Below are 19,535 nucleotides of genomic sequence, written 5' to 3'. Positions count from 1 at the left end.
GGCAGCAGGTTGGGTAAGTCTGGTCTAAATTAATTGGCAGCAGCTCTTCAGGTCATCTGCCACCTGATCTCTTTAACTCAGGGGTGCAAAAGCTCGTCCAGCCTCAGGGGCCGCATTCCATGCCGGAGAAGCTCTCGATGGAACTGCATTTCAGTGGTGGGAGGAGCTGAAAGCAAAAGGAGCGGTGTAAAAAGGCAACCATACCAGCGTATTGTAGCTTAAAGCTCTTACAGCCACTAACTAAGCCTTAGGAAAGGCATTTTGATCTTTTACAATGGGGGAAAATGCACAAAAGCCAGGAAACCAGTAAATGACCAGGAGTTGAGGGCAAGGGGGTGGGGTGAGGGCGAAGGGACATGGCCATCTGGGGAATTCTAGAAGGCCAGATTAGGACACCAGGATGTCTGAATGTGGCCCAAGGTTCTACACCCTTTCTTGAACTGGACATGCCAGGGTTTGAACCTGGAACTTGCTGGATGTAAAGAATATGCTCTGCCCTAGGGCTGGCCTGTGCGTCCACCAAAGTATCACGAGAGATCCCAGAACCTCCAGGATGTCTCAGGATTGCCTGATCTTGTGCAAGTGCTGCATGACTCTTGAAGGCAGAAAGACCTTACAGGCAACACCAGCCCACGTGAGTGCACCAGGAAAAGTAAGCAGACTGGCCAGCAGGGTTGGGGGGGCAGGTGGGAGGCATGCAGGTGAGCAAGTGGCTACTTCTTGGTCCTGCCGGCTACTTGCATGGCCGGCCATGCAGGCAGCCAGCAGGACCAAGAAGTGGAAGACCCTTTGGAGGGGCAAAGCGCCACTCTTCCCATACTCCGCGCCTGCTGCGCCTGCTTCCTACCACTTCATGGTAGGGCTGGCCCTGCTCTGTCTACTGGTGCAGCTATGCAGTTTTAAGCCCTAGACTTAATGGTCCTAGGAGGGCTCCCTTCTGAAAGCCTTGTGAAGCATGCAAGTGACATTTCTCTTCCCCACCCACCAAGCACCATTCCATGGCCTACAACTGCTTATACCCTCCTTTAATGTTAGAATAATTACCAGCCCTGATTATATATATATATATATATATATATATATATATATATATATATATATACACACACACACACACACACACACACACTCTGAGCATGTGCAGTTTTGCATTTTAAGATCATTTAAATCATACCACCATCACGACTGCTGGAGAAAATGGGAGTTTGCTTCTGCTGCCATCATCATTGCCACTCTCTGGATGGTCATTTGGGTGGGGGGCTGGGTTGCAGGGCCCAAATAGTTGTACCACTGGCTCTACCACTGAGCTATCTGCCCACCACCCCCTCCCCATTCACAGTTACCCAAAGGAAACAGTTGAGATGAACTGTGGGGCACCTCAGGTTTCAGCATTCCTTAGGATAAAGTAGGAAACTAATCTAAGTAATACTAAACTTTAAAAGAAAAATGAATGGGGAAACAAAGAGATGTTTGAGGAGGCATTTGCACTTTTAAATTTGGATGAAATGAAAACACGTCTCAAACCCAGTTTAATTATGTTGCAAATTGAAAATGTCAGCCTGGAATTCTTGTCATCCAACCTCAAAATAACCCACCTATTTTTAAAAATAATATAGGCTAATTCCTTTATATCAGATAAAGACCGTAAAGGATGTTGCGAGTTATTACCATGTTTCCTACTAAAAAGTTAGTCAAATCCATTTAATTAAATGCTCAGTAAGTCAGATTTTTCCTTTTTCTTTTTAGCATCCAGCGAGACATGATAAAGAGCAAACACAACAGAAGTCGTGTGTGTGTGTGTGTGTGTGTGTATTAGTATTAGTATCTATGTATGCAGGCATTGCAATGAATAACCGTCTCTTTGTTCATGTTGTTTCCAAAATAGATAAGCGTTCAATTAATATTGAAAAACATATAATGTAGACCAAGCTTTAGATAACATTCTTGGCTATAAAACTGGTAACTCACTAGATTTTCTGAATATCAGAAAAATAATGCTGCAAAACAAAAGACAGGAATGTTGGAATAAACAATAGAGATACAATCACGGAAATGTATTTTTGCTTTTAGAATAGCTTCAAAAAACATTTTATTGAGAATAATCCCATAAAAAGCATACCCCTCTCTCTCTCACTCTCTGATTTCTGATTAATATCATATTGTAACCCAAATGACCCAGTGCAGTGAATCAGAACCACAGCATGGGGCTGTTCATTGTGGAGTCTTATTTCACATTGGAAGCTGCCTTATACTGGGCCTGTTCAGACAACACACTAAGCCATGGTTAGGCCATGGTTATGCATGTTTAAACCATGGTTATGGTTAGGAATGGTTCACATGACATGCTAAGCCATAATGTTTCACTCAAAATGCTTAGTGTGTCATCTGAACAGAGTCACTGATTTAGACCACTGATCCATCTGTATCTGTATGGTTGACACTGAGTGGCAGCGGCTCTCTAGAGTTTCAGGCTGGGAAAGGACCCTGCCCTACTTGGAGATGCCATGGCTCAGGGGAAGAGCAGGTGCTCTGCCCCTCAGCCATGGCTCCTCCACAGCTCAAAGTCTGGTGGAAAGTCTCTAATGCTTGCCCAGCTTTTACCTTCAACACTACACCTGGGTTTAGTCCATGCTAGTCCTTCCTGTTTGCAATCACAGGCCTGGTATATGTGGGGGTGGTCTGCATGATTGGAGGAGACAACTTAGCAGGAGAACCTCTAGAAGGATATTGTTCCTGATGTTTGTCTTTCACTTTGAAAGCTGAAGCAAGAGGATGGGAACTTTACATTCAGCTATGGGTTGGATCCAGATTTAGTCTTACTTATAATTCCAGTTTGGTCATAGGCTGGCCTAGGTGGTCTTCCCCACCTGTCCATACAACAGATGCTTGTCATCCTAGGTTCAGTATTTATAGCACAGACCCCAAAGTAGTGATGCTGCTGTTGTGCAAAACTCCTATGGAGAGTTTACTTTCGCCTATAAGTACTATCAATGGTTATTAGACATCATAGCTAGAAACTGCATCCAGTATCACAGACAGTTTGACTTTGTATACCGTATTTCTTCGATTCTAAGACACACTTTTCCCCCAATATAAACATCTCTAAAAACGGGCTGCGCCTTAGAATCGATGGCGTCTTAGAATCGCCTGCAAAGTGCGCTGTTATCCCTCCACCCTGCTCTCGATGCCCAGGTGGCTCAAGGGCTTGTTGAGCACCTAAGCAGCTCTGCAGTCACCATGTAGCCTGGGGAATGTGCTTGGCCTGATTGGGAGCCTCAGCGACGATCCGTGGCTGCCCTGGGCCTATTTGTGCTCCCCAGAGCTAACCGGGCTCATACACACCCCAACAGAGCTCTGAGCACTAAGCGGGCCCCGCCCGCCACACCACGAGCACAGCCGGCCCGGTTGGGCCTAGTGGGCATAGTTATGCGGCTCCGTTCGGGTCGGGCCTGGCGCGTGCCTCACCTTGCGCATTGGGCCGGGGCGGACGGGCGGGTGCTGCAGGGCTTGCGGAGGGCTGTGCGAGGCAGGCGGGCGCCGCCAGCTTCTTGCAGCTGCTGGTTCTGTGCAGCAGAGGAGGAGCAGCAGCGCCGGCTGGGAAGACGGAGGCAATGCCCGGGAGGTGAGTTGCTGGGCCGGGGAGCGGGCGGGACGCGAACGACCCCCTCCCGCTCCCTGCAAGAAGTGGTGGCAGCTGGTAAAGCCTCCAGGCCCTTGCACGTGCTCCCCGGTTGGCTCCCACCCACATCTCTTCCCTTACCTGCCTGCAATCCGCTCCCCATGCATGGCAGAATATTTTTCCCCCATATAAACATCTCTAAAATGGGGTGCGCCTTAGAATTGATGGCGTCTTAGAATCGAAGAAATACGGTACTAATTTCTGGGGAACATGAGTGGGATGGTGCTGTTGCACTTTTGGGTTTCCCACAGGCAGCTGCTTGTCCACTGTGTGAACAGAATGCTGAACTAGATAGATTTCATTGAGCTTCTTTACATGAAGCGCAAATCCCTCAACCTTACCAGAGTTTCATTTTCTGGAGTCTTCACAGGATAACAATTGGCAGAATAAACACACTTCCCTTCCATTTCTTGTGTGGGCAAGCTCCATATATTTCATTATACATCCAGTAGATGGTGCTGCAATATTGTACAACATTGAGTGATCCCTGAAATACACCACCTCTTTGATGGTGATAGATATACAGTACGATAGATAGATAGATAGATAGATAGATAGATAGATAGATAGATAGATAGATAGATAGACAGATAGATTACAGTATTTTTGGTGAGTTTAAAATAGTGGAGTAAAACTGAAAAAAATGATAGGAAAGGCACTGGAGGTTGACAACATCATGAAAAGGACCTGCAATCTTCTGTGAGTGAATCACCATGAGTCTACAATAAAAGCCTTGTGTGAAGGAACTCTTGGTCTGATCCAGCACTGCTCTTCTAATGTTCTTACTATTCTGTGTACCTTCTGAACCAGGAGAGCTTTTAGAGTACAAAGCAGTTATATGGGAAATTGTGATAGACAGAATAGCAGTTCTGAAGGTAAATGATAGTGTCACAGCCAATTCTTTTGTGATTGCAGCAGATTATTTCTGTTGCACAGGGCCTAAAATTATTAACTTCCTGTCACACAAACATATGGTTTGTCTGTACAGTTTAACCACTGAAGTCACAAGTTGCCTCTATCTGGCTGGGACATGTTGGAATTGTAGTCCCATGCAACTGGAGTGCACCAGGTTGGTGAAGGCTGTCGTAGGCTATGCATAGGTACTATGGCGCTTTCAGGGTTTAAGCGTTCTAGAACTCAATCCAGACAAGACTGAGATGCTGCTGATGGGTGTTTTTTTCTAACTAGATGGAGAGTGCTCAACCTGTCCTGGATGAGGGGAGGGTACATTCCCCTTGAAGGAGCAGGTTCATAGCTCGGGGGTTCTCCTGGAACTATCACTGTCATTTGAGGCTCAGGTGGCCTCAGTGGCATATAATGCCTTCTACCAGCTTCAGCTGGTAATCCAGCTGTGCCCCTATCTGGATAGGGATAGCCTGGTTTCAGTAATCTATGCTTTGATGACCTCCAGGTTAATTACTGCAATGCATGCTAAATGGGGCTGCCCTTGAGAACCTGCAGTTTGTGCAAAATATAGCAGCCAGATTAACAACTGGGACCAGACATTCTAAGCATATATGACCAATACTGTCCCACTTGGATTGCCTGGCTCTGTGTTTTTGAGCCTGATTTAAGGTGCTGCTTTAACCCATAAAACCTTAGGTGGTTCAGGATTGCAATACCTGATGGAGTGGCTCTCCTAACCTGAACCTACCTGGATGCTATGATCAACATCTGAGGCCTTTCTTCAAGTGCCACCTCGAAGGGAGGCTTGGAAGGTGGCAACAAGGGAGAGGGCCTTTTCAGCAATTATTGAATGATCCCCTACTAAAGCCTGCCTGGCACCAACATGGTTGGCTTTTTTTTTGCCGCAGACTAAATCTGTCTTCTACTCACAGGTTTTTAATGGCATATGATAGGGCATTTATGCCAGCTGCCTGAACAGGTCTAGTATTTTATTAAAATTGTTAAATTGTTTTTAAGTTTTGTATATGTAAATTTTTATGCTTGTGAATTGTTGGGAACTGCCCAGAAAGCTTTGGCTATTGGGTGATTTAAAAATGAAATAATAATAATAATAATAATAATAATAATAATAATAATAATAATAATCCCATGATGTGGCAGAGCTTTCCACGTGGAACTATCCAATGTCTCATAGAGCAAGGAAAGGACTTATTTCCTGATAGGTGTTTTGATCAGCTTTTCACAGCCATTTGGAAAGAAATTACAGTGATTGCAGTGTCTAGACTCCACTATGAGGATGAAGAATGGAATCCTGTGCAATCGCGGGCAAATCGAACCTCAGTTCCGTGTGTGACCCACTCTGAAGTGCAGCCCCGTTAGACCAAGAAAATCATCACCTTTCTCTGTTTTCTTAGTGTAGGCACTGAGTTAATATGAACTATTTCAGGTGTTAACATTTCATTTTCCATTAAGTCCCCTGACAATGGGACATACATAACCAGTGACTAATCATGTCTGACTGTAGAAAAAGAGGAACCTCCAGTTATCCCGTTGACACATGGGAAGTATGTGAGGGGGTGAGCCTGGCACTTGACAGGTTGACATTTCAGAGTCAAACCGAACATTAAAAAAAATTCACTTAGGGCTTATGAAGCCTCAATGAGGCAGCTAGAAAAAAGCCTCCTAGGGCATCACAGTTCAAACCCAATGGACTAGTAATAAAGGGTCATTCGAACCAAGTCTTTGTCGAAATAAGACAGGGTGGATATTGTGTCCAGTGTAATGACAGCATTCACTTTAATCTTTTATCACAGCAAATTGGATTTGGGGATGGGGGCGTTGGGACATACTTCCACAGTCTTGATCTTCAAAAATCTGGCTTTTGTCATGCTGCAAAAGGACTTCTAGACCTAGATTCTAATTCTATCCAGTTTCTTTACTTTAGTGTAGAAGAATTTTCTCTCTTTAAAGACTCGATTGTATTATAGTGACAATTTCCTAAATTAAGGGCAGTATATTTACTTCCCTTTATTATTGTTGGTCTCAATTTGTACCTTTGTATTTCTCTAAGGCTTCAATTTGTACCTCTGTGGGTCTCGGACCTTTCCTTTAAGGTTCCCTGACGCTCTGCTCTGACGCATTGTTATTGGGATAATGCAGCTCTTCTTTCTAAACGAACCACCATTTTGGGGGTCAGAGTAGCTTCTGCCTGCTAACCTTAAAAGGCACTGCATTTCTTCACTGTTGCTGCAGTGGAAATGAACTGCTAAAAGGAATGGGACTGGGGCTTGATAACCGTCAAAGCAGGTGTGCTCAAACAACAACAGCAGAAGGTGAAACCACAGATTAGGGCTAAATAGGGTGACCGTATGGAAAGGAGGACAGGACTCCTGTATCTTTAAGAATTGTAGAGAAAAGGGAATTTCAGCAGGTGTAGAGAAAACGGAAATTCCCTCTTCACAACAGTTAAAGCTGCAAGAGTCCTGCCCTCTTAGAGATACAGGAGCCCTGCCTCCTTTCCATATGGTCACCCTAAGTCATAAGCCTTATTCTGTCTCCCTAGTCAGGCAACAGTGTATGTGGTTCCTTTGTTGCCCATAAAGAAGGGTTGCTTACCAGTAATTAACTGCTGTAAGTTAACGGTAATTAAAGGAAGTACCACTTCACACAGCGCAGAGCTGAGCTGAGGGAGATGAGAGGGAGAGCAGCCCTGCTAAAAGAATTAATTTCCCCCCTCTTCCCTCCACATTTCTTTTTCCTTGTCTGTCGTGTCCTTTAGATTATAAGCCTGTGGGCAGGGACTGTCTTGTTTCATTGATTAGATATAAACTGCTAAGGGAGCCCTTTTCACTGAGGAGTGGCATTAAAATACTTCAAATAAATAGTTAACCTGTGGAACTTGCTACCACAAGATGAAGTGATGGCCGCCAACTTTGATGGGGATTAGAAGGAGATTACACAAATTCATGGTGGCTTTGTATGTCAGTTGCTGGGGAACATGAGAAGAGGTGCTATTGCACTCAGGTCCTACTTTTGGGCTTCCCATGGGCATCTAGAAGATCACTGTGCAAGCAGAATGCTGGACTAGATAGCCTTTGGTCTGATCCAACACAACTCTTTTTATGTTCTTGAGCTGGGGCCTATAGATCGTAGCTGAGTGGTAGAGTTGCATGCAGAAGGTCCCAGGTTCAATTGATAGCAGGTGCTGGGAAAGACAGGACACGCAACTAACCATTTGCAAAACACTTACTCAGAGCTAAAGTTGTATCTTGTGCTAATAACAACCAATACTCAGACATAAAGGTGTTTTGTTAATGTGGTGTTGCATACTCTAATGTTATGGTGGTCCACATCCTACTACTTCTCAAACCTTCAATTCAGGTAGAGAGGAAATTGACAACTGACTTCTACCACACTGGTGAAACAGAATGGAGAAATCTGCAGCTACACAGAAGATCTTTTTGCCTCCAAATTCTTAAAAAGACAAAGGGCATGGCTAGACAAGAGGGTTGAGGGGGATGATCTCACAATTTTATGATTGTGAGATCGTTCCCCTCAGTCCACACATGGCGTACAACATCCCAGGAGGAAGAGGATGTTGCGGCCACCATTTTTTAAAAAAGAAACAGGAGCTGGAGGGTACCAGCTCTCCCGTGCAAAGGTTAGTTTTAAAGAAAAAAAAGCCCCGCCCCGCTCCCCCCACCCCCGATGGGCATGGAGCGCTTGCAGAGCTCCGTGCCCTGGCTCCTCACAGTTACTCACAAGGAGCCGGGACAAAACCACAACAGCAGGCCACACGACCCACGGTCTCGGGATCATCCTGAGACCGCGGGGAAAATCAGAATTGAAGGGTAGGGCGATATCCCGGGCCAAGGGAGGGATTGTCCATCCCTGCTCCTGGGATTCCCTATGCGTCATGTGGCTGCACTGGGATGATCCTGGGACGATCCCTGGGATATTGCCCCATCTAGCCATGCCCAAAGAGGCATCTCCAGGTCCAGGGAGGAACATGCACAATTTTTGTTACATTCGTACTTAGGGTTTTGTAGGTGAAGCATATCCAGTGTGATGGACTGAGACTCAGGAGATTCAAGTTCTAGTCCCCACTCAGCCACGAAGCTCAGTGGGTAACCTTTGGCCTGTCATTGACTCTCAGCCCAACCCGTTTCACAGGGTTGTTGTGAGGATAAAATGGAGAAGCAGAGGACCATGTAAGCTATAAATGTAATACTAAAGTAAAGAAAAATAAATTAAGTTTCAGGAAAATGGCGGGGGAGGGGGCATATTTCCCTCAGCTTTTCTCTGTTTGTCCTTGATGGGCTTTTCATTGTATTGGTTATAGAATCAATGTAAAGGTCAGCCACTCAACAACACAATCATCAGATTTGTTCATGTCTTGGTTAATAGAGCTTCCTTGGCTTCATAGACAATAAGGGAATGGATTCTTGAGTGTGAAGAACAAAAGAAGGATCTATGCACTATTTAATATTTCCTTGGAATGAATTGCACAGAATTAAAGTTTCTGAGAATCATTCAAAACCATAAATTGTTTACTATTTTGTCATAACAGATGCTTCAAACAAAGGAAGCAGGAAGTTGTTGCAGCCCCTGGCTGATCCATGGCTTGACGCAGCTGAATGCAGTTGCATAAATTGGTTGGTAGACTTTGTTGAAGAAGCCCGCCAGCAAGAAGGAACCCAAATTACAGCACTGCTTAAAGGCTCTTTCGTTTGCAATCAGCTAAAATTGTGCCATTTTCTATCTTCTCTGCTGATAATGCAAATGTACCCTTTTGAAGAAAACTGCTTCATGTGTAAGACATCCTGAAAGCAAGAAAAATGACAAGGGAAAAACATGTTGAAATAAATACTCTCCACCTCTGAGACATGTCCTTGACAAGATGGAAACTGTCATTAGACTGGTCCTAACATGGGCAAATATGCGATCCTTGCTGGAAATAGTAAGGCTGCATCAAACCGTTAAGAATAGAACAAGTTCCACTAGGACAAATGCACTAACATGCCTTGAATGTTTCGTCCTGGAAATAAAAGCATTGTGGCCAAACATGCTGAGTTGAGATAGTAAGTTCTAGAGAGCAACAGGGGAAATATTAGTCCTGTTAAAATGGTAATTTCTCACCAAATGAGCCAACAAAAAACCAACAATTTGAATAGATCCGCCTATAACTACAACTCCCAGAATTCCTGACCATTGGCCGTGCTGGCTGGGGCTGACAGTAGTAGAGGATGGATTACATAGGCTGTGTTCAGACAACAAGCTAAACCATTGTGGTTAAGCACTTTGAGCTAAACATTATGGCTTAGCAGCTCATGTGAACCATGACTAGCATGTCATGTGACCCATTCCTAACCATGGTAGCTATATAAACACGGTTTAAATATGCTCACTAACCACTTGCTGCAAAAGGGTTAGCGGCCTAACCATGGCTTAGCATGTTGTCTGAACAGGCCCGTTGTAAAAATAAAGGCAAACGTGCTCACACCATGAATAAGATATACTTACATGACAACAGTAGAGAGCTTGAGCTTATGTGGAAGGTAGCACACTAACTGAGCACATGCATTGTATGTGGAGGATCCCTGGTTCCAGTGAAGGCCAGTGGCTCTGATATCAGTGGTGCAGTGAATCTGCTTCGTTTCAGTCAGAACCAGTCAGAACTCTAAAGGAGCTACCCAAGGTGCGGAAGCACCTTGGATAGTTCCTTTAGAGTTGTTACTAAAACCTGGAGTGGATTCACCATCCCACTGACATCAGGGCCACCAACGTCCACTACTTGGTTCAATCACTAGCAATAGTAAGGGATCAGGTTCAGGTAGGAGGCAATGTGAAAGACCTTTGCCTGAGACCTTGGAGAGTCGTTCAGATAGATAAATCTAGCCTGGCCACTTGTCGTGTTTCCCAGAATGCTCTTAATTCCGATGGGAGGCAATGATGAGGCTTGCTAAGTAATCCACAAAGCTTTTATTAAGCAATAAATGTCTCTTCTACCTGAATAGAGTCTAGCCTTTTGGAAGCGTCCCCCTAGGCAAAACTATGCAAACTAAGCAAGACAATTGTCCATTCAAGAAGAATAAGAAGCTACTTCTCAAACTCCCGTAACTTCAGAGCGCCTGGTGCAGTGGCAGGTTCTGGCGTAATCTCTCGGACCTTCTCACGCCTTCCTTTCGTGCCTTGTGTTTCAGCTTCTTGTCAGGACACTCACCCCCAGAAGAAAACTCACTTCCCACTGAGTGTGTAGGATTTGGCCTTGAGGAGATAAGCTCTGGAGAGGGCTGACTCCCAGCTGGGGAATCACCCGTGAGAGCTTCCTCCCCCACTGGTACAGGCTGGCTGGTGTCTGGCGCTGTGTCTTCTAGTTCTGAATCTGATTCTGATTGATTACCTGAAACATCTTCTCCCAAAACAGGGGCAGTAGGGTTAGACATGACACCACTGTAGTGCATGCATTGATTTCTGTAATGCTCTTTATGTGCAGCTATCCTTGCGCTTCGTCTGGAAGCTGAACAAGGGCACAAAGTATTTTATATCAAGGGGTTTGTATTTATTTTAATGAATTTTAAACTTTGTAAACTGCTTAGATATACTTTTTAAAATATGGCAATAAATCTAGATAGATAAATAGACAGACAGACAGACAGACTTGCTAGGAGGCACCTTCCTGCATATTTAAACAATTCTATTTAAGGACAAATTCAGATAAACACCTGCGGTAATAAAGAGTCTTGAGTGGTGGCCATTCATGCTGACCTATCATTTGGCTCACACCACATTTCAAAGGAACTTTAAGATAGAAGCTGTCATCAGAATTGGTCCTAAGATCTACAGATCTTTGCTGACTGTAGCAGTGGAATCAAATCAATAAGAACAGAAGAGGTTCCATGGACATACTTCCTTTTGAAATATGTTGTAAGTCAAGCCGAACCATTTCTACATAGCATAATTGGTGCAATTAATATTAAATTGTTATCCTATGATGGCCTCATCATCTCAATCATCACCTAAGCTGCTCTCTTTAATTCACCCAAAGGCTGAGTTCACACAGGTGCATCATAAAAAGAAGATTTGCATGTGTGAAACAGCTATCATCGATCAAATGCTTAGAGACCGAGCTTTCTGACTGATACATCATCCCAAATGTGCTTTTCCATAGAGGCGGTTCACATAGCTATGAGTCATTGAGTGTTGACTGATCAACTGATGCATAAGCATGTGTGAATCAGCCCTTAGACAAACCACAAACCACAATATTAAGCACTGGAAGGACACTTGTCATGTATACAAAGGTTGGTATGACATGCCTTCTTCTCCTCACACTGAACTTCTGTACTGGTCCACATTACTTTCATTATGGTGCTTCTTTGCTAACCTCCTCTTCCCACAGTGGGGTTGATGCTGAGATAGACTGTTGAAAAGATAAAATGCTCTTAGAGCATTTTAAAGGTTAGTAATTTTATTATGGCATAAGCATTCATGGATTACAGTGTTTGCCTTTAAACTGCGACAAAATTCTTGGTTGTTTTTGCTGCAAGACACTGACATGGCTGCCCTTATGGAAATCATTGCAAACTAAATGCATTTATGGCCTATTTGTTACTATTCATCCTTTTATCCAGATCCTCCATTAACCACCCACTGCATTAGCCTCTTTCAAATACTTTTACGGTACTACACTATCAGGTAACTTGGGATACATCCAATGTTGTGCAAGCAGACTTCTGCTCACACAAAAGGCTTTCTCCTTCCTCTCCTCCCTCCCCGAACCCCCTCTCACACCCTTAAAGACTAACAATTAAAGAAAATAAAAGAATAAAAACATTTATTAGTAAAACTATTTTCAGCACAAGTGTATTAGAGTAGCAGCAGTTAAACAATGTCCAAAAAACACCTGCTGAAATCAAACAAGTCTTTGCTGTCGCTTAAAACATGTTCAGTAATGGATGCAGGCAGATCTCTTGTGGAAGGCTGTTCCAAATTCAGGATGTCACCATCAAAAAGGCCATCTCTCCCTTGGCTACCTGTGACACATTTGACCTACAGCCAATTCTTGACATACTGAGATTTTTAAATGTGTCATTTATTGTACACTCATACTCACAGTTGTTTACAGCTTCCTTAGACAATGTCATGACCTTCCAGTTTTGCTTCTGTTTTTAAAGAGCACTTCCAGTGACTTTTTTTTAGAGTAGAGAAAATGTAGTATTATTTGTAAAACCGAAAGTTGGTGCTTTTCCACATGTGAATCTGCACTATTCTGCTATATCACCATGCCACCTAGAGGTCATGTAGCAGAAAAGTAGGAAAGGAAACAGTCTTCATGTTTCAGATCTCAATTCTGTGATGAAACAAAAAGTAGATACAGTAAATTAACAGCCTCATGTAGAAAAGCCCACTCAGGTTGTTTTGCCCCTTGGACAGAGACCAGAAACAAACTGGCAACCAATGTAAATGTTCTGCATTACAACCAATGGAACTGATTTGATATGATGACTTCAGTGAGAATCCCAGCAGCCACATTTTGAAGCAATGTAAATTGCTGAACCATCTTCAAAGGCAACCCCGTGTAGAGTGCATCACTGTAATCTAGTCTGGAAGACATTAGTGTAATCTCCCCTAGCCTGGTGCTTTCCAGATGTTTTAGACTACCAACTCCCAGCGTTCCATATCATTGGCCATGCAGGCTAGGGCTGATGGGAGTTGAAGTAAAAAATATCTAGAGGCTCAGGGTGGGAAAATTATACTAGGACATAAGTGCCTGAGGCCATACAATTTCTCCAGAAAAAAGGCAAGGCTGGTAAAATGCACTCCAAGACACTACAGCCAGGAGCAGGACAAGATTTAGGAGAACCTCTGAGGTGTGGACCGGCTGTTTTAGGGAGAATGCAACCCCATCTAATACATGTTGTATTTCTAAATCATCAGCACCAACCAACGGTACCTCTGTATTTTTTCCAGATGTATACCCAACTACTGCCCATTTAAAAACAAAAAACAGACACCGTTCAAAAACTGAAAGAACAAATTGAAAGGAGAGAATTGGAACAATTTTGACAACAATTTATGTTTGATTGCTTGGGCCTAGAGTTAACATTTATCATAACTGCACATTGCTGGTGCTTTTTGAAAACTACATAAATCATGGGTCATTTTGTAATATATAAATATATCCCAGCCATTTTCACTAATAATGCACTCAGGCACTATAATGCAACAAAACCCAGATTTATGATACAACCCTATGCACAACTAATTGGCCATGAAACCAATCAAATATAGTGGAGCTTACTCGGAAAAAAAACGCAAAGAATTGGGCTGCCCAGCCCCTCAATAGATTCATGCCTCTGTAAGCCCAACTGAATGTTTACATGGCTGGGATGGAAACAATGTGACATGGCTGAAGCCAGTGGTAGAGCTAGAGCTGGACTTCAGGGCACGAATCCAGGGCCACACAGCCCAGGCGTCCCACCCCCCCTGCCCCAAATGACCACGTGAAGAGCAGCAGGTGATAGGAGCAGAAGCAAAAAGGTTTGTTTGTTTGTTTGTTTGTTTGTTTGATCTAACGTATCAGGAGTGTTGAAGCCATTTTAAAGCATGATATGGCAGCTAGGTGGAGAAGTGAAATATCATGCTCTTCATAGTATTCTATATTCTTTACAATTTATTTTACACCTCTTAAGTTATCCTTGATTTAATGTTTATTTTAATAACCAATTTAAGGACCAATATATGGAAAGGTCTCTGGACCAAACAAGGACTTTTGTTTTGGTTTAACTGAAGTAATACACAGGGCTGTCTAAAGAGGGGGCCCTGGAGAACCATTACGTCCATGGCCTAAACTGACCTAGTGCACCATCTGGTGAAGCATGGGACATCCAACCTCAGCCCAGGGCAGGATCTACACTATTCATTACACCGTTGTTTAAGTGCATTGTTGCGTCCTCCCTTGCTACGTTACAAAATGCAACTTGAGCCCAGTCAATTGAAATACCTTTTCTTCTATAGTTTTACCCGGGCACACTCTTCTTTAGAACGTTCTTCATTAGCTCTGAAGTAAACCTCCTTCTTCCGGTGACTCTGAGCTAGACCTGCCGGGATAAGCCGGCAGGGAGGCGGGGCGACGCGTAGGGACGAGGGAAGCCCTGCAGCGTCTTAAAGGGGCCACGTGCGCCCCGAAAGATAAGCAGTTTTTTAAAAAAATTAAGCCTCTGTCCCCTCTTTCACCGCCCTCCCTCCCCCTCCCCCTTGTCGCATTGTGCCAGCTCTCCCTCCCCTAGAAAAGCCCTCACATCCTAATCAGGAAGCAAAGACCATGGTCACGAGACATGACTTTGAAAGACGGCATTGAATACAACAAAAGGTTGGGGCACATTGTTAGTTTTAAAACGATTTTAACAGAAAGTGGAACGGTTTTAAAAGTCAGAAGAAACGTAACAACAACAGCATCACGTGACTGCTGATGTCATCTCTGCCAACTTGTTACGTTTCATCTAGACAAGTGTAGACGGGCTCCAGGAGATTGGATAGCAAATAGCAGAGAGGGTACAGGAGCGACGGAGAGCTGAAACTGATCAAAGTGAAGAGTCAGAAAGGAGCCCCCAGGCACTGGGGGTAAGTAGTAGCCAAGGAATGCCTTCCCCAGAGGACCCAGGACAATGAGGCTGGAGATAGAAATGAGGGGAAAACATTCTGCAATTTGCACACAGTTCTGAGCAATTTGTGTAAATTGCAGCCAAATTTGTACAAATTCAGCTGTAATTCATGCAAATTGCAGCACCTTTTCCCCACCACCAAAATGTGCAAAATTCCCAGAAAATCCACAGATTGACTCAATGCGTTGCAGTTTGAGTCAGGCACTGCAGTGAGAACCGAAACTAAGTCTTGGGGCCAAACCTAAGAAACTTGTCAAACTTCAACCCGCAAACAGATTTCTCTGACATCTCTGGCTTGAGGTGCTGGGAGCTGAAGATAGTGCTTGGTTGATGAAGCAATGCGAAAAGGCCGGACTCAACGTATTTAAGCCAGTCCTGGCCAATGCACATAATGCACAGGACTTTATACTACATGTCAATCAGGTTGATGCTTCAAGCCCTCATTTTCCTTTTGTACCCCAAAAGAGCTCACCAAACTAGATTCCAGAGATTGGTGGATCCCTGAATTGTGGAGGAGGAGGAGGAGGAGGAGGAGGAGGAACAATGACAACAATGGATTTATTTATACAAACATGTGTATCCCAGTTTTTCCTCCAAAAAGCAGCCATTCAAATGGCTAACAAAATACCAAAATAAACACAAAGAAAATCATAATAATCCATCATTAAAATAAATTGACCAGACTGACAACACAATCTTGTCCATGTCTATTCCAAAGTAAACCCCAATGAGTCCAGTAGATTTACTCAAAAGCATGGGTGTGTAGGATTGCAGCATAAGTGCTTCAAGCCAAAATGAAGAATATATAAGTTGTATTAAGCAATAATAGTTTTTAAAATGTTTTTAAAATGTTTGCAATTGCCGCTGGGATACACATAGAGAGGGGGCCATAACCTGCACTCTTGAGCCAGAGAGCTTCACATATGGGGCTCTGTCAGAAAGAAAGACCTCTTGCACAGTGCCCGCAAATGAGTTTTGGAAGGCGGCAATGGAGCATGGATTATGGCTGCTAAAGCAAGGATGGGAGAACCTCTTTCAGTCCAGGGCTAAATTCCATTTCAGAGAAGGAAGCTTTCAGGGACTGTTTTCCAGTGGTGGGCGGGGCTGAAAGCAAAAGGGGTGGGGCTAATGTCATGCACCCCCTGAGCTAAAGGATGGGCCAATTCACAGGAGAGGAGACAGTCCTCCAAGTGTCCAGGTCACCAGCTATTTAGAGGTGTAAAGGTAATACAGTGGCTTGAACTGCACTCAGAAACAACTATTATAAATAGCTGGTATCAACAACCAATTTCCTTCTGGATGCCTTTTGTGCTTTGCAACATTTATATTTTGCTACAAGTTAGTTTGACAATCTTCTTGGCACTGGTAAGAATTCTGTTCTTTAAAGAAAGGGCGGGGGGAAACCTCTCCTAAGATATATTTAGACAGATGTGTATGCAGTCTCATGATCAAAGAAGCCCGTAATCACCCAGGTCATTTCAATGTACTCATCCACCATTTTATGTGAATACGGAGCATAATTCTACAAAGCACTCCGTTTACCCTTTTGCAAATGTCTACATATCACAATCTGATGTATAATAGTATTTTCATAACGCTGATCATATTTTCTTCCTGTGCATTGTACATTTCCCGGAAAACCATCTGACATGAAGCCTAACACAAAGGAAAGGCACGCTGCTCTCTTGCGGGCCTAGCTTAATTGCACATCCTACGTTCATCAGATCTGTCTTTCTTCACTGGAGCAGGGCTCATAAACACCCCCAAATTCACAGAGCATTTCAGAAATTAAGATTACATTTCTTTGGCCACAAAATCTGCTCAGTTTGTCATAAAGCAACCCAATCTCTAAGGAGACATATAAGCATCATCAAATGTAAAATGGGGAGGGGTTTCTTTACGGGGGTTCGATTGCCAGAGCACTTTCATGCTCTGTGTGGGTGGATGGCAGTCGATTTGCAAAACACAATTTGACTCTGACTCTATAAACGTCACATCAATAGACAAATGTAAATGGCCGGTTTATGGAGATAAGATAGACCTTGGCCACAGTTTGTTAAAAGCCTACCTTTCATTAGTCACGAGCAATGAAGTTCATTATCTACTAGTGCACAGATGGTATGTACAAAAAGAATATGGATTAAAGTTAGTAAGGGCCTCATTTCTGTTTTGATGACCACATCCACTAACAGGGGTTAAAATGGAAAGGGAACATCACAGCAACTTACATTTCAGGGGGGAAACCTGATCAAAAGAAATTGCTTCGTTTGGGGAGGGAGGGATTATATTCTGCAAAAATGAAAGGCCAGTTTGCTGGTTGCCGTTGCATAAAAGCACCTCATTAGTAGTTCAACTAACACTGAGCAGAAACAGAGAGAGAGATGTTGCAATCTGGTTAGAAAAGCAGAGCCATGCTTACAACACGTAGTTGGTTCTGCAATACTTGTGCACTCATGGAAGGCTTGCTCCAAACCAGCGTTTTTACTCACTTAGGGCCAAAGAATATATGTTGTAAACTGTGTTTATGCATGAAACTTGCACATCTTTAAAAACGCAAGTAGCATCTGCTGGGGGGGGGGGGGAGTGTACAGGTAAGATCACAGAGGCAGAGAACATAACGCTTTCCTCCCCTGCAAATAGCAGTTTCAATGAAGCAATTTTCATCAGTACAGCAGCATGCTAAGGAAGGATTAAAACTCCCCCTCTGCCCATGCTGCTGTAATAAGGATGCACTCCTGCAGATGTTAGTTGTTGTTGCTTTGTAGTTTTGTTTTGTTTGTTTTAAAAGCTCATTAAATGCACAGTTGCAGTTAATGTCACATCCTAGTTTCAGCCACATGTTCAGTGCTTTGCCAGAGTGTGCAAAGAGTCTGTACAAAGGTGCACTGTCCCTTTCTCATGCAATCTGCTTGAGTTTATTAGAACGATTTGTAAGCATGGCACTCCAACGACCTCTTTTTCTTTTCAGATTATATCTGCTACAACAGCTATCCCAACCTAGTACCCTCCGTTGTTTTGGACTACAACTCCCAACATTCTGGACCATTAGCCAGGGCTGATGGGAGTTGAAGTCCAAAACAATTGAAGGGCACCAGGTGGGAGAAGGCTTCCTTACAATCTGTAGTTCTTCTTTAAACAAAATGTACTATTGTTGTTTTGCCAGGAATAAAACCCAAATGAATTATTAGCAGGAAGTCTTTTGGCTGGGCCAAGGAGCTCTTTCCTCTCCTTCATTCAACCTCGGCTTCCACCTTCTCCCAGAGTCTCAGGTCTTCCATCTGACCTTTTTCTCAAGTTGATATATGCAGGGAAGTGTGCTGGTTGTTTATTAGTTGCTTGTTTATTTTCTGCCAGTGCCTCTTTTTAAAGTATTTGTGGGATGGGTATGTGTGTATAAGAACAGCAATTCCCTTGAACACCCTAACTCCAAATGGTCACTTTGATGCATACTGTTTTTATACTCAGCTACTTCAGAGCTTTTATATGAATACCATGTGAATTGGACAAACGGTTGTTTTGGTGCAAGACAAAACAATATCTATGAATGGCGTGGTGTAGCTCACATCTTGTAAGAACCAGGAGCAACATTTTACAAAAAGAGACTCTAGTGCAAACAGGCATGAAAACAAAACACTGGGCTATGAGCAGATTGTAGTGTGCAAATAAATTATAACATCTTCCCCAAGACTCTACTGCACACCGTCTGTTTTGCTCTGCCTTAACCCCATCCCAGATTGCCGCTGTTTTACTCACAGAACTCAATAGAAGCTAATTGAAAACTGAGGTGATCCCATCTGGAAAGCTTTGACCTCCCAATTTATTGATTACGTTTGTTGATCATACTAAAGCACAACCAGGAGACAGAAGAAACCAAGAAGTATATGTTGAACCTCAAGTAATCAACAGGATACACACATACAAACATACACGCCACGTACTTTGATGGATCACTTTCTCCCATCAAGTTCCATTTCTGTTCGTCTCTGTCCTTCTTGTGGAAGGATTTCCTCAAGTTTCTTGGAAGCATTCTGGGATTACTTAAAACAGAAAAGAGCAAAGAGCAAGTTGGAAGGCAGATATTCACTTCACTATGGAGCTTTTGATCTGTTCGTGTACAGGCAGTGTTGGACATTTGTAAGCAACTACGTGATCTTCTACAAAGAGACTCTGTGACAAATGGCTGCACAACAACAAAAATTACATTTTAAATTTTCTACTTCCAGGTGGACAAATCAGTCAGTGTTGCTTTCACTCAGTTACACCCTTCCCCTGCGTCCAGCTCA

General features: G+C 43.5%; 1 protein-coding gene and 1 long non-coding RNA gene across 3 annotated transcripts in view; one reads left to right on the top strand and one right to left on the bottom strand.

Annotated features, from left to right (window-relative positions):
- Positions 1 to 19,535, top strand: part of CDCP1 (CUB domain containing protein 1) — a 451,994-nt gene that overhangs the window by 384,644 nt on the left and 47,815 nt on the right. The gene's annotated exons all lie outside the window — the stretch shown is intronic.
- The window catches only part of LOC134394182 (uncharacterized), a 32,666-nt gene continuing 22,297 nt past the window's right edge, over positions 9,167 to 19,535 (bottom strand). For both annotated transcript variants that reach the window (XR_010025170.1, XR_010025168.1), the window contains exons 2-5: positions 19,191 to 19,289; positions 12,702 to 12,938; positions 10,989 to 11,105; positions 9,167 to 9,408 (exon numbers count right to left, since the gene is read on the bottom strand). This is a non-coding gene — a long non-coding RNA (uncharacterized LOC134394182). The remainder of the gene's footprint in view (positions 9,409 to 10,988; positions 11,106 to 12,701; positions 12,939 to 19,190; positions 19,290 to 19,535) is intronic.

This window comes from Elgaria multicarinata, chromosome 1 (assembly GCF_023053635.1).
Source record: "Elgaria multicarinata webbii isolate HBS135686 ecotype San Diego chromosome 1, rElgMul1.1.pri, whole genome shotgun sequence".
NCBI lineage: Eukaryota > Metazoa > Chordata > Lepidosauria > Squamata > Anguidae > Elgaria > Elgaria multicarinata.
The sequence above is the reverse complement of the archived record's forward strand: the minus strand, read 5'-3'. Positions and strand labels throughout refer to the sequence as shown.